The sequence below is a fragment of the Schistocerca piceifrons genome, chromosome X (assembly GCF_021461385.2).
Source record: "Schistocerca piceifrons isolate TAMUIC-IGC-003096 chromosome X, iqSchPice1.1, whole genome shotgun sequence".
NCBI lineage: Eukaryota > Metazoa > Arthropoda > Insecta > Orthoptera > Acrididae > Schistocerca > Schistocerca piceifrons.
Genome location: NC_060149.1, coordinates 96,091,917 through 96,107,984, shown reverse-complemented (window position 1 = coordinate 96,107,984; position 16,068 = coordinate 96,091,917). Strand labels below are relative to the sequence as shown.

The following is a 16,068-nucleotide window of genomic DNA, read 5'->3' as shown; positions in this document are numbered from 1 at the left end:
ACGGGAAGTGGATTATGTTTACTATTACGATGATGATGAGCTGTTCAGATGCTAATGCTGAACTGACATATGAATGGGTGTGCATGTCACACCCCACTGGAGATACTATCTGCACAATACACTGGCAATGGCAAAATTTTTTCACATGCATTTCACTATATGTAGCAAATTACAATGTGCTATGTGCCCAGAATTATTAAATATTATGGAAAATGCAGCAATAGAACACCAAGAGCAGAGGTCTGTACGGAACAGCAAACACAAAAGAGTGACGAGAACATCAGGAACAATTTCAGTTGTTACAACAACTTATGCAACTCTTAAGTCAGCACTTGATGGTACATCTGGCACTGGCTCCTACATTTGAAACACTCCATAAAGAACCAGAAGACTGAGATGCATATCACAGCCCCCTCCATATCCACTTTCAAACATGTAAAGTAACTATCCAGCATTGCAACACACTTTTGTTTCCTTTTCGAACTCCAAGCTTTGAACTTCATTGTACATTTAACCCCGTATCATTCCCCTGTAGTTTGCCATTTACAGAGATGAGTAGTGTGTCATTCAGTTTTTGGTCTGAACAACTGAGTTTTTAAGTGACATGATTAAGTTTTTATTGTGTCAAGAAAGGGCACCTCAATCACTCACACACTGTGAATTCTACAGTGAAAATCCAGCCCGTAAATATTCAGATGTAAAGTCCGTAATAAGTGACTTTTGTGTCAATACTTGAAATAGTTCAGGCAGCTCAAAATGCATTTCTGAATGAAATGGATGTTGCAGAACTACAGGAGTTACCGCGGAAACAAAGTAAAGAGAATGTTAGCCACGACCACGACCACCACCACCACCACCACCACCACCCTAATCCTAATCTTCAAAGCCTGTCTATATCCACTGGCCAATACAATTCTGATAGCTTTTAAAGAGATCGTTAGTAACACTTGGAGCTAGACAATGAATTTCAACCTCTTTGGCTTGCCCAGAATGTTTCCAATCATACTGCAATGAAAATGGTCACAATGGTCATCACTGGGACATAGCATACTTTTTGCCGCAAGTGAGATGTAATGCAACAACATGCATGTGTCAGTGTCAAAGGTCTCCAGTGTCACCACATTGCAGCTGTGATGGGATAACTAGGTTGTATTCATCTCACAGAAGCTAATGCATTCACTTGTGATGCTAGATACTCCAGTGAATTCCCAGATATATCCAGGTGCAGATGTTTCACTCATTAATAATGGGACTTATGTGCACGTAGGTTTGCATCAGATGCAAGATGAAATTTAATTAAATAGACAAGTCACAGTAACAGCATACAAAAAATTCAATAGCATATTACATCTGTTTGTTGCAACATCCTCTAAAACAGAATGTATTTTTAGCTGAGAAACATTTCCTCCATGCTTTTGGGCCTAAATTCTGGATCCAATCAGCATAACCTCACAAGCAATTTCTTTCAACAATCTAGATGATTTATGTGAAGAATAAACATAACTATTTGAGCCAAATCCTATGTTTGCAGTAGGAAACGCAGACCGCATAACACTCTCTTAAAAAAACCACACCAGGCTTTTCCATGCCTGACCACTTACCCTCTGCAACACACTGAATGCAGATTTGGATGACTCAAAACTCAAAAGGTCATTAAATCAATAACATGTATTCAGTGATTGTGAAACCACTGTTAATAAATGAACTGAAGGTGGTTCCCCCTCTCTCTCTCTCGCCCCCCCCTTTTTTTTTATTATCTTTTTGGGGGGGGGGGGGGGGGGTTGCAACATTTCACAGACACCTCCAGCAACTTACTAAGTGACACTGCAAATGTATTAACTGTCTAAATAACACTACTGTGGCAATTCTTTGATGAAAAATTTATTTCAAAGGTTGCTAAACTTTAACTTTCTTTTTAAAAAATTATTGTGAAAGAGCATTAAATATGAATAGATTAGTGAGTGTAAGAAAAGGCAATCCAGATGCTGACATTACTTCCAAAATAGACTATGTGTCCATCTAGCTTCTTTAAAGACAGACGATACACGCATCACAGTGTATACTTCCACACAACGATGCCAACAGCACCAGCAGGTCATCATGTTTGCTTCAGAAACTAATGGCAGCACAAACAAATTACTCACAAATAGAAAACATTTCTTGTAACCACAGAGAGTGAAAATTTTACACCTTTGGAAAATTTTTTGCCCTACATTACCAAATAATGTATAGAGAATAGTCATATCACACTTTCTAAGACTACACGTATTAGAACTATCACAAATGGCCTAATAGTTTTTCACAAATGAAGACTCAACATCATATACACTTGCCAAGATAGATAAAGATTAGACATGCAAGTCTGGCTTGCTCTTAGAGCAGCAATCATGTTCTCCAGGGCTGAAGCCTCAACAACATTGGGACCATGTTCGTATTAACTTTTCTGGTACTCACAGTGTTCCCAAATATTTATTTGTCTATTCCCATACAGAGTTAGAAAAATGTGGAAATCCTCCACGAATTATGCTGCTGGCCCTCCACCAGTTGGCTGCATACATGCTGGAGTTCCAGGAGAGTCCAACCTCCGAGGTCTGCCCCACATACATGGGCATTTGCCAGATTGGATACCTGTAAATATCCTTGGGAGCCATGGCAGTCTGCTTTTTACATTCTAAGCCACTGGACAAACCATGGTCTGCTACCAAAATAACAACAGCCATGATTACCCAGCAACCTTTCATAATCAATCTCTCAATTACAGAGAGCATTTCCTAGCATCATCAGCCGTTTCCATCAGCATCACAGCACAACATCTGGATTGTCAAATGCTGCTGAAATGCTAGGCTCACTCATGGGGTGTTATCTGGGATCCAATGGAAGGAGTTGCAGGCTCAAACCACAGTGGTCTCCATCCTATTCTTATAGGGGACAAAGTTGAAAAACTACCAGCGCAATACATGTTCAACCCAAACCTCTCCTCCTAAGCAGCAGCCATATCACAGAATTGCAGACTATGGGTAAGTTACGGATGAGAAGGATCCTGTACTTTTACCTGACAAACAGACTGACATCTGATTTCAGCCTGCAAGATACACTGCACTCATGGGTTCCTCCAGCCTCACACCAGTACCACTGCCACCAAATCACATGGCTCGCAGCTGGAAGCAAACCAGATCAGTCTCTTTGTCTCAGCAGTACCCAGCAGCCTGTCTACATGCACCACAGACAGCACTCTGATCAGCAAACTGTTTTCGACTTGTGCATTCTTTTATGCTCAGCACATTCTATGGACTATGTGTGGGTCTCCTTTGATTTGGGTCATTCCATGTCAAATCAACCAATTTGAGAAAATGTTCCAGCTGATAGTCTCAGATTTGACTGAAATTTAGCACACCAATGCTACCAAGTGTGGAACACTCATGTACAAAATTTTAAATTCCCCTGCCAATTAGTTCTAGATTTATGGTTTGTGAAAGAAGGTGGCGTGACCCAGAAATTGCAACCCGTATCTGGCAATCTATCTTCAGACCCAACTTCAGGTCTTAATAACTTTGGAACTATTCCGCACAATCCAATGAAATTTTTACAACCCAGTAACATCCACTTAGAGAACACACTCCATGAATCAAAACACCAACAACATATTTCTGAGGGAAAATAAAAAATTCCAAAATGTGATTAAAAAATGTAATACATTAAAAGGTACAGATTGTAGGTGCCCCCTTTGCCAAATATAACTCACTCAAAAAGGGTATAATTTTTTTTGTGGTAGGCTTAATGTGGCCTAAACACACACAGATCTCATATTGCCCATGTCAGTCACAAAAACAGAGTTACATGCACACGAAAATACAAAAATTTGAAAAATTACCTGAAAAACATCGATTTTGTAAGTGTGGTAGCACAAAAGGGACAAGTGATATTGAAGCCAAACTGCGTAAGTAGACCACTATATAATATGTGGCAAAATTTCAACTTGTTATTGCAAGGCATTTGTGTACAATAAAAGCTGACAGATATGTATTTGGTTATGTTTCTTTTAACACGATTTAGCAAATAATAGTGATGATGCAGACAGCTTGTTTCAGATAAAGCTGCAGCAATAGTTGGGAACCATTAGGCAACAGAAAGTTAAACAATGGTAGTTTTCAGGGACAGAATGGGCCATTGTTAGACAGGAACAACAAAGGAAACAAGCAACAATTACAGGTTACTCATGTTTTTATGATTCTCGTTCAGACTGGTCAGTACTGTTGTGGAAAGTCAGTATGGAGGCAGAAGAGTGTATTAGTGTTGCTTTTGTTCAAACAAGTTGAAGTATTGGTAGAGCTCACGCATCTGAATGTCATAAAACAACATATGGAACAAAATGTGGCATTCAGTTTGTACTGGATGATCTGGATGGATCAGACCACGATTTGTTGCTATGGAGATCCGGGATACACCATGTGGGCACAAGAAGTACAGTTCCTGGAAACTTTAGTGTTTGTTATCATCGTATGAAAGTGTTTCTGGATAAGTATTCTTTCCTACAAAGAAGTTGTTTTGATCCATTTCGGATTCATAAGAAGACAGTGAAGTGTAGCCTCAGAGAAATTGATATAAAATCAGTATTCAAAGTGAATCAGTGAATGGGACTTAACATGAAACCAGGACAAAAGTTTTGTTCCAGGTGTGTTACACTGCTAAAAAAATGAATGTTCTGATAATTTACACAACAGTGACGAAGAGTATCAGCCACCTGCAACCACAGCGGATGAGCAATTAAATACTTCAGTGACTGCTCTTGGTTTGTCTCCCATGAAGACACACAAAGTTGGGAAAAGAGACAGGCCCAGCTATGGTAGAAGAAAACTACAAGAAGCTCAAATGGAATTAAAACACAAAATAGCTAACACACTAATGGTGGAAGAGAAAGAACTATTTGCTCCAAAGGAACAGAAATCATGCCAGAAATGCTCTGATTTGGACAAAATTTTGCATGATTTGAAAGAAAAATGTGCCATATCCACACGCCAGAAAAACGTAGCTATTCTTACCCTTGCACCTTCCAGCTAGTCTATTGACTACACTGCAAATGAATTCAATGTTTCTACATATATGGTAAAGCAAGCTAGGAAAATAAGAGCGACCCAAGGAGTGCTTCCACAACTTCAGCAGGCTCAGGGTAAGCAATTGAGTTCAGAAATAAAGGTGCTAGTGTCGGAGTTTTATGAAAATAATGACTACAGCTGAATAATGCCTGGAAAAAAAGACTATGTAATGGTGAAAATGGGAAATGTACGTGCACAGATGCAAAAAAGACTGTTGCTATGCAACATATCAGAACTATATGTAGAATTCAAGGAAAAGTATCCCAATACCAAAGTAGGTTTATCATATTTTTTTCAATCTTCGGCCAAAATGGGTAGTGCCTATAAGTGCAAGGTGCACACACAAAGTTTGTGTATGTGAGACCCATCAAAATGCTAAGCTGATGTTTGCTGCTATGAATTCAATGTTTCTACATATATGGTAAAGCAAGCTAGGAAAATAAGAGCAACCCAAGGAGTGCTTCCACAACTTCAGCAGGCTCAGGGTAAGCAATTGAGTTCAGAAATAAAGGTGCTAGTGTCGGAGTTTTATGAAAATAATGACTACAGCTGAATAATGCCTGGAAAAAAAGACTATGTAATGGTGAAAATGGGAAATGTACGTGCACAGATGCAAAAAAGACTGTTGCTATGCAACATATCAGAACTATATGTAGAATTCAAGGAAAAGTATCCCAATACCAAAGTAGGTTTATCATATTTTTTTCAATCTTCGGCCAAAATGGGTAGTGCCTATAAGTGCAAGGTGCACACACAAAGTTTGTGTATGTGAGACCCATCAAAATGCTAAGCTGATGTTTGCTGCTATAAAGGATTCTGGTCTGGATTACAAAGGTGCAATGAAGCTGCTAGAGTGTGACATCAGTTCCTACCAGTGCATGATACACAGATGTGAAAAGTGTCCTGGTAAGGCAAATCTTGCAGAACACATGAATAACAAACTGTATGGTGAACTCCTTATGGATGATGACGAACTTTCTTCTTATAAACAATGGACACACATGGATCGCACAAGTCTTGAAACAAAGCAAAGTACAGTGGAAGATTTTGTTGAAATGTGTTGTCAAAAAAACGGACAAACTGACCACACACAGCAACAGCACAGTCTGCTTATCTCCAGTTTTGTAAGGATAATTTGAAACAAGATGAAATTATAGTAATACTATACTTTTCTGAAAATTATGCATTTATAGTTCAAGATGCCATCCAAGGATATCATTGGGACAACAGTCAAGCAACTCTCAAGCCATTTGTGATTTACTATAGAGGTGAATCAGGTGATGTGTCTGTCGTGAACCTGTGCATTTTTAGTGACTGTTCAATTCATGATGCCATTGCAGTTCATACCCACATTCGCACTGTCATGGCATATGTGAAAAACGAGCTGCCTCACATACATTTAGCGAAATACTTCAGTGATGGGGCACCTAGTCAGTACAAAAACTGTAAAAATGTCAAAAATTTATGCATGCATTACCATGATTTTCAGATTCATGCAGAATGGAATTTTTTCGTAAGTCATGGTAAAAATGTATGTGATGGTATTGGTGCTGCCATTAAGTGCATGGCATCACGAGCTAGTCTGCAGCACCCTACAGAAGGTCACATTCTAACACCTCTTCAATTATTTGCCTGGGTACAGAAAAATATCTCTGGCATACAATCATCCTATGTTTGGAAAGATGGGGTGAAATCTGTGGTGTCACCGCCAGACACCACACTTGCTAGGTGGTAGCCTTTAAATCAGCCGCGGTCCATTAGTATACATCGGAAACGCGTGTCGCCACTGTCAGCGATAGCAGACCGAGCGCCACCACACGGCAGGTCTAGAGAGACGTCCTGGCACTCGCCCCAGTTGTACAGCCGACGTAGCTAGCTACAGTTCACTGACCAATATGCTCTCATTTGCCGAGACGATAGTTAGCATAGCCTTCAGCTAAGTCATTGCCTACGACCTAGCAAGGCACCATAGCTTTGATAATTAATATTGTGAAGCATGTATCATCAAGAGCGATGTTCTACAAATGTGGATTAAAGTTAAGTATTACAAGATTTTCGTACTTTATTGCAATTCTCAAGACATTGTCCTGTTCCAGACGTCACGCCAATCTACGTGAGCTTAACGCGTGCCTTTCAGCTACTTCCGAGTGGCGTGGCTGTCTTGATACGCCACTACAAAATCAGTCGAACAGTTGCTAAAAAGCAGACTAGAACACGTTAAAACTGTTGCAGGCACAAGGCGCCATCATCACTTCTCTCCAGCGGACTCCGACAATGTGCAGATGAGCAGACTGTTCAGTTATAAGTATAGGTTCATGCACAACATGTGTCTTCACAGTGTGTCTGACCCAGGATTCAGAAGCAAAAGCAGCAACATATAACCAGGTTGCTACGTTATTGATGTTTATGATGAAAAATGATACTTAGGCTGTGTTGCAGAGTGCTGTGAAGCAGAAGGTGATGTATTTGTGAACTTCATGGCACCAGCAGGGCCAGCAAGATCATTTCATTGGCCACATTTGGCAGACAGGTGTTGGACTCCTTTTGAACATATTCTTATGACAGTTCCAGTTCCTACCACAGTGTCAGGAAGACAGTACAATTTGCCACTTAATGTGCAGTAGCTAAAGTGTGGGAGAACTTCTGTTCGAAGCACAATCAATTGGTTTTTAGCAGTTAAGGTGCAGTAAACAATGATAGGTTGTGTTAATCTATCTATATGTTGTTGCTTAGTGATTAAACAGTTGTGGGAGAGCATAAGAAGAGGCAGAACAGTTTACGATGTTGTTACAAAATTGTGTTGTGGAACAATGGCCACATCACCAAATACACATGTCAACTTCCATTGTACACAAATGTCTTGCAATAACATATTGAAAGTTTGAGATATATATCATTATGGTCTACTTATGCAGTGTGTGAAATTTAACTTGGATACCACTTGTCCCTTTTGTGCAACCACACTTCGAAAATCCATGTTTTTCAGGTAATTTTTCAATTTTTTGTATTTTCGTGTGCATGTAACTCAGTTTTTGTGACTGATATGGGCAAGATGAGTTCTGTGTGTGTGTGGGCCACATTAAGCCTACCACAAAAAATTTATACCCTTTTTGAGTGAATTATATTTGGCATAGAGGGCACCTACAATATGTACCTTTTAACATGTTACTTTTTTTAATCACATTTTGGAATTTTCCCTTAAAAATAGGTTGTTGGTGCTTTGATTCATGGATTGTGTTCCCTAAATGGATGTTACTGGGTTGTAAAAATTTCATTGGACTGTGTGGAATAGTTCCAAAGTTATCAAGACCTGAAGTTGGGTCTGAAGATAGATTGCCAGATGTGGGTTGCAATTTCCGGGTCACGCCACCTTCTTTCACAAGCCATAATTCTGGAACTAATTGGCAGGGGAAACTAATACTTTGTACACAAGTGTTCCACACACGGTAGAATTAGTGTACTGAATTTCAGTCAAATCTGAGACTATGAGCTGGAGCCCCTGGTTGAACTGACATTAATTTCTGCAGTTAAGCTTGGACTGGGTGTATGCTGACTGTTCAACTGAGAAAAATAACTTTGTATGTTGTGATATACAAGACTTTCCGACTCAATAGGACATTGCATTTCATGGAGGGACAGCACATCCTCATTATGGTTCTTTGAAGGGTTGCTGCTTACTCATTTCCCTGACTCCCAATGCTACAATTTTCTCTGGTTTTGCAGGAGGAGGGAAAGTCTTTAATTATCCAAATTATTTTCTCTCTGTTGGAAATATGCATCCAATTTCTTCTCAGCTATTCCTGTGCCTTCAAGTTTGCTTATAATGCTACTTTTATATAGTGGATGTTTTCCTAGGCAAATCTTCAGCAGATGGGCAGGGCAAACTCAGCCAACGACAGAGTTCTCTCCTCCCTACTTGGACCAGTTGGAATGTACGACAATAAAATTTGATTTTTATCTATATTATTGTAAACTACTAGTTGAACTACATGTTTAGAGCATTTATTTTTAAAATACATCTGAAATTACTCTCAGGCTTCAAAGAACTTAACACAACCTTTCACTCAAATATTGATGTGAAATATGTATATGAAATGGAAAGATGTAGAGGTGTATATCTGGACCCTAACCAGTGGTGACAGTAGTTCAAGTAAAAAGCTTCACCATGTTCTGGAGAAAACAAATCCTCATCATAGCATGACTGACTGAAATCCACCTGACTGTCTCCCTAACAATTAAATGTTGGTGTAATGATTTGTGGGAACTTTTGCCACACTCTTTCCTTCTTCTTCTTCTTCTTCTTCTTCATCTTAGTAATTTGATGGTATTTGGCCACTAGCGACCCACAAATTTGTTAGGTTCTCTTCAACTGATCAGCTTTTGAACATACACAGAGCATCTTCCCTGCCCATGATGGCAAAGGGGCACTGCTCACTGCACCAAGTGACAAGAAGTATTTTGGAATACATGCATCAATAGCTTGTTGCATCACATTTATCGTTAGATCTCCCCATTCCTACATGCTATCTCTAAAGATGAAAACAGAAAGTTGGCTGTGAGTCATCTAGTTAGCCTTATCAAGCACTCACTTTGCCAGCTTCCCTTAGAGCATAGCTAAGCTGCCAGATGCACACTATCCGCCAGTTCCCACTGAACAATGTACACGAGGACATAATGAGAGATCAATAGCAAACAATGACCCATGTTCAGAAAGCACAAGCACATTTCTTCTACTAGTATAATGCCATTGGGCTCGCGGTAAGGACTTACAGCTAGTAAGGACTTACAGCTAGGGACCTGAAAATGTTGCATCTACACTCCTGGAAATGGAAAAAAGAACACATTGACACCGGTGTGTCAGACCCACCATACTTGCTCCGGACACTGCAAGAGGGCTGTACAAGCAATGATCACACGCACGGCACAGCGGACACACCAGGAACCGCGGTGTTGGCCGTCGAATGGCGCTAGCTGCGCAGCATTTGTGCACCGCCGCCGTCAGTGTCAGCCAGTTTGCCGTGGCATACGGAGCTCCATCGCAGTCTTTAACACTGGTAGCATGCCGCGACAGCGTGGACGTGAACCGTATGTGCAGTTGACGGACTTTGAGCGAGGGCGTATAGTGGGCATGCGGGAGGCCGGGTGGACGTACCGCCGAATTGCTCAACACGTGGGGCGTGAGGTCCCCACAGTACATCGATGTTGTCGCCAGTGGTCGGCGGAAGGTGCACGTGCCCGTCGACCTGGGACCGGACCGCAGCGACGCACGGATGCACGCCAAGACCGTAGGATCCTACGCAGTGCCGTAGGGGACCGCACCGCCACTTCCCAGCAAATTAGGGACACTGTTGCTCCTGGGCTATCGGCGAGGACCATCCGCAACCGTCTCCATGAAGCTGGGCTACGGTCCCGCACACCGTTAGTCCGTCTTCCGCTCACGCCCCAACATCGTGCAGCCCGCCTCCAATGGTGTCGCGACAGGCGTGAATGGAGGGACGAATGGAGACGTGTCGTCTTCAGGGATGAGAGTCGCTTCTGCCTTGGTGCCAATGATGGTCGTATGCGTGTTTGGCGCCGTGCAGGTGAGCGCCACAATCAGGACTGCATACGACCGAGGCACACAGGGCCAACACCCGGCATCATGGTGTGGGGAGCGATCTCCTACACTGGCCGTACACCACTGGTGATCGTCGAGGGAACACTGAATAGTGCACGGTACATCCAAACCGTCATCGAACCCATCGTTCTACCATTCCTAGACCGGCAAGGGAACTTGCTGTTCCAACAGAACAATGCACGTCCGCATGTATCCCGTGCCACCCAACGTGCTCTAGAAGGTGTAAGTCAACCACCCTGGCCAGCAAGATCTCCGGATCTGTCCCCAATTGAGCATGTTTGGGACTGGATGAAGCGTCGTCTCACGCGGTCTGCACGTCCAGCACGAACGCTGGTCCAACTGAGACGCCAGGTGGAAATGGCATGGCAAGCCGTTCCACAGGACTACATCCAGCATCTCTACGATCGTCTCCATGGGAGAATAGCAGCCTGCATTGCTGCGAAAGGTGGATATACACTGTACTAGTGCCGACATTGTGCATGCTCTGTTGCCTGTGTCTATGTGCCTGTGGTTCTGTCAGTGTGATCATGTGATGTATCTGACCCCAGGAATGTGTCAATAAAGTTTCCCCTTCCTGGGACAATGATTCACGGTGTTCTTATTTCAATTTCCAGGAGTGTATTTTTGGTGAAAACATAATCTACTTTTTCTTTGTCTGTAAATGATTATAAGTTCAAATTCAAACACTTACACACTGTGTGCCAGAAGATGAATTACTGGTGCTTTGAAAATGGGGGAGAGGGAGGAGGAAAGATGTAAAATAATAATAATAATAATAATAATAATAATAATAATAATAATAAAAGAGAATAAATATTAGGTTGGTGCATAATTTCGTAGTGTTTTTCTGAAAGTTTAATAAACACAGCAGATACATACATGTAACACATCCTTTAGTCATCAATAATACACTCTCCTTCAGTGTTTACAACAGTGGGGTAACTTTTGCATTCCGCAACTGTAGAAATCTTGTTGTTTTGAGGGGAAGAACTGGTCAAGCACAGTTCAAAGCGTATTTTCATTTAGAAAGGAAGTTCATTGAAAACAGTTCGATAGAGAGCAGAGAAGGTGAAAATCTGAGGCTACAAGATCAGGTGAATAAGGTGTGTGTAGAATGACTTCCCAACTGAACTCCTATATAGTGTTTTCTGTCAGTCTAGCAGAATGCAGGTGGGCATTATTATGGAGGAGCATGAGTTCACAAAGTCTTCCTCGTCACTGTTCTTGGACTGCGTCTGCAAAATGTCTCAGTTGTTAAAATTTCTCATCACCAGAAACACAGGATATGAAAGGTGGGTGTTGTTCGTGAGCCAACTGATGGCGAACAAACGGAGATGTACCCATGGCTACCCACAGATCTTCTTTTATTTTGGCTTAGAGCATGCAGTACCAATACATATGATTTTTGAACCTTCCTCTTTGCATGCAAATGTCACATGGTGGAATGATTACAGTTCATCACATTTGCCAGTTTCCAAGTATACTGATGTGAATCATTGTGGATTAAAGCATTCAAACAAGCTTCTTCAAACCCCAAAGATCTTCCCAAATGTGGAGGGACACTAACATCAAAACAATGCTCCTCAAAATGAGAAAACCATTTTATTGTCATGCTCTGTCCATTGGTATTATACCCATACAGAGCGGAAATGTTTCTGGCTACCTCAGCTGCTGTCACCCTTCTGCTAAACTCAAATAGGAGAATGTCAGAAATATTCTGATTTCTCCACTTGACATTCCATTTTCTAGTGACCACAGCTCCACTCACTATCTCAAAATGACAATATGTAAACTCAAATAACAACAGTGGAATACAAATAAAAAAGGCAGTTGATAAATAAACCCACAGCAACCAGAATATCAACATAAATTCTACAAACTAATGCACCAACCTCATAGTCTTTATTCAGTATAACAACAGCCTATTGACTGAAATGTTTGCTTTTGGAAAAACATCAATATTTCTTGGTTCTGAAGTTGTCTTCGATTGTTTTATTCTTTTGGGTTTTTTTAAGATTTAATAAATGATTGGTTCAGTTGAGAAGCAGAAGCATTTTCTTACCTGTGAACAGAGTGCTTCTGTGATCGAAAGCACTTATCAACACTGTCTCCATTTTAATTTTGAAAGAAATTTCCACCATTTGACTGTAGATTTGCATTCATTTATTTTAAAAAAACTGTGATTTTGTCTTTTTAGCCATTTTCAAGTGTGATTTGATCGATTAGCCTTAATTACATGTCATCGTGGAAATGGCATATATCTGGTCTTTCTTGCGATTTCAAATTGCGCTTGAGAATGGCTAAAATGCCAAAATCATGATTGTGTGAAATAAATGACTACAAATCTACAGCCACATGGTGGAAATTTCTTTTAAAAAGTTCTACATGACTGTGGTCCCCCACAAAGGAAAAATCATTATCTTTATTTTCCTACCCAATTCATAAATCACTAAATCTGCAGAAAACTTATTTTGAACCTGTAGCATATAAACGCTGATTAGCACATTGCAAAGCACTTGAATGAGCATTCATAGCAATGTGACCCATCCATAAGAGTAGAAGTAGAATAGAAAATAACTATTCGAGCTCAACAGGAAGACCTTCAACAGGGTCAAAATATGTTATCTGATTTTGCTTTCACGTCTCTAGTGTCATTTGGAATGAGGGTTTTTTATGAGAGAATATCTAGATAACATGCACAGAAGTATTTCAAATAGTTATTTTTTTTTAATGTTTCACGACATTTTATGAGATACAAAACATGGTTGATATAGCCTGCCTTGCTAGATGTATAGCTGAGCACGAGAGAGCTATCTTTTCTACTGGATACACTGCAAGACAGTTGACAATTGATTCTGCACCATCTGTATGGCTTCTTTTGTGACTAAATATATGTGCTTGTTGTGAAAGTCACCGAGTTTTCTTCCCTTCAAAAAGCCAAGACCTAGTGTGAAGGTATTTAAAAAGCATGTAATTGGCGCAAGAAAGTAAAGAGTATTAAGAATTCATCTGATTCATTGTCTACATCAGTATTTGATGTCCCAATAGTGTCTAACCTCTAAACTGGTAGTGATACATTGGGTGATGATGCCGTCACTACAACTGAAAGTGCTTCAAAAAGAAAACTATCTGGAACTAACGAGCAATACAAGAGATTAAATGATGGGACTACAAAACATGAGATAATTAATGTGGCTTTATTATCAGACATTTTGGTAAACAATATATGCTGCAAATAATGTGGAAAGTGTGGTGCTTCACTGAAAAACATATATGTAGGACCTGCTTGTGAATTAGAGTTGATGTGCAATCATTGCAAAAACAGTGACTTTTTCCCTATTCCTCAGATATTACTGCAGATACAGGTAAACTATATGATATAAATATTAGACTGGTTTATGAATTATGGTCTATAGGTAAGGGCAGGGCTGCAGGTGTCACATTATGTTGTGTGATGGACCTCCCTGCTCCACCCTCAAAATTTGACACACACATCATTGGAAATAGGCTCTGCTGTTGAAGATGTAGCACAGGAAAATATGAAAGATGCTGTTGAGAAAGCTGTTGTTGAAAATAATAACTGGGACTTGTCCACATAGTTTTTGATGGGAGCTGGCAGAAGAGAGGCCACACATCTCCGAGTGGTGTTTTACCAGCTACAAGTATGGACACTTGCAAGGCAGATGATGTGGCAGTACTTTACAAGAATTGCAGATGAAAGGATAAAATGAAAAATAAATATGAAGAAGAGTGCATAGCAAATCATTATTGTTCAGGTGGTGGTACGGAAGTTGCTGGAGTAACAAGTATTTATCAACGCTCAGTAATGTGATAAATGTTAGATACACAAGTTATATTGGAGGTGGTGACTCAGAGGCATTCAAAGAAATTGAGGAACTAATCCCCTATGGGAACATTAGGATCATTTGCAAACTGTAAGTCTGCTGGCCACATTCAGAGAAGGATAGGATCAATCATTCAACAGCTTAAGGCTGGCATTAAATGCAAGAAACAGACATATGAAAAACTGTAGATGGGAAAAACAGGCTGACAGATGCTGCTACAGACCATATTTGGAAGTGCTATGGTCTAGCAATATGACAGATTACAGCAGATGCAGAATTAATGAGAAGAGCTGTCTGGGCTCTGTTTTTTGACACAGCTTCAAGCAAAGAGAATTCCCAATATGGACTACATCCAAAGGGGGAGATAGCTGGTGCAAGTACAACAGAGGCAAAGTAATAGAACAGCAATACACTACCCTCATCATTTGCAACCTGCCATAACGGGACGACATAAAACCAATAATCTGAGACCTTGCAGGTATTAGTCTACTACAGAAATCTCTTCTTGGTCAGACTCCAAATCCAAATCAGTGTGTGACCAATGTGATATGGAACAGACTACCTATAATTGTGTTTACGGGTATAAACACTCCCCACCATGGTGTTTCTAATGCTGTTTCATCATTCAAACAGGGCAATATAACAGAGTGCAAAGTTTCATAGAAGAGGGGGCTCTGCATAGGATTGCAAACTGCTGCAGCTGTGTTCTGTTTGGACAAGGAACAGCTTAGGTCTTCAGATAATGCAGTAAAAATCTATTCAAAAATGGCTGGATAGCATAGTAGAGCCATCAAGAGGAAGCTGTTGGACAATTCGATGATCCTAGCTATGGAGCACTAGCTCCATAGCTACGGAGCAACTCAATGCTTCTGCTTTTCAGTGAGTGGTCTCCTTTAATCCTAAAATAATTGTTAAAATGTATAACCTTTTTAATATCTAGAAAAAATATAGTATCTCATAAACTAAACTTTTTTCCAAAAACAATTATTTCACTAGAAAGGCGGAGCATATGTCTGTATTCTGTGAAAAAAATGAACATTGTAAACATAGGGCATTCTGTATCCCCGTAACATATCAGTTCACTGCAAGTGTTAAACGGGAACTTTAACCACCCACAGGAAGAGAAGCAATGTGGGAGGACAAACCCTGCTTCCCTCTTGCAGGGCAGCCAGTCTATACTGTGTTCTGTATTCCTGTGAAAGCACAACTGACACATGGTCACAGGGATTGCCAATCCCTTCTTCCACTGTGAGGTCCATACTCAAGCCTCGATATGGACTAGGGTTAATCTCGTCACTAATTTCAAAATAAGACAAGAAAACAACGAGCAACGCACAACCCAAAGTACAGCAGAATGAACGAAGCATTTGGTAATGGCTACGTGCAGTTACATGCTGAGATTGGCAGCATTGTAAATAAAGTAGTTCAAGCCCAATCCCTACCAGTACCTTACAAAACCGTAGTTGGAGACAGTCACCACCTGTAACTGCTATGCTTAAGTGTCAACATAGAA

General features: G+C 40.6%; 1 protein-coding gene across 1 annotated transcript in view; it reads right to left on the bottom strand.

Annotated features, from left to right (window-relative positions):
• The window catches only part of LOC124721117 (CTTNBP2 N-terminal-like protein), a 220,521-nt gene that overhangs the window by 94,677 nt on the left and 109,776 nt on the right, over positions 1-16,068 (bottom strand).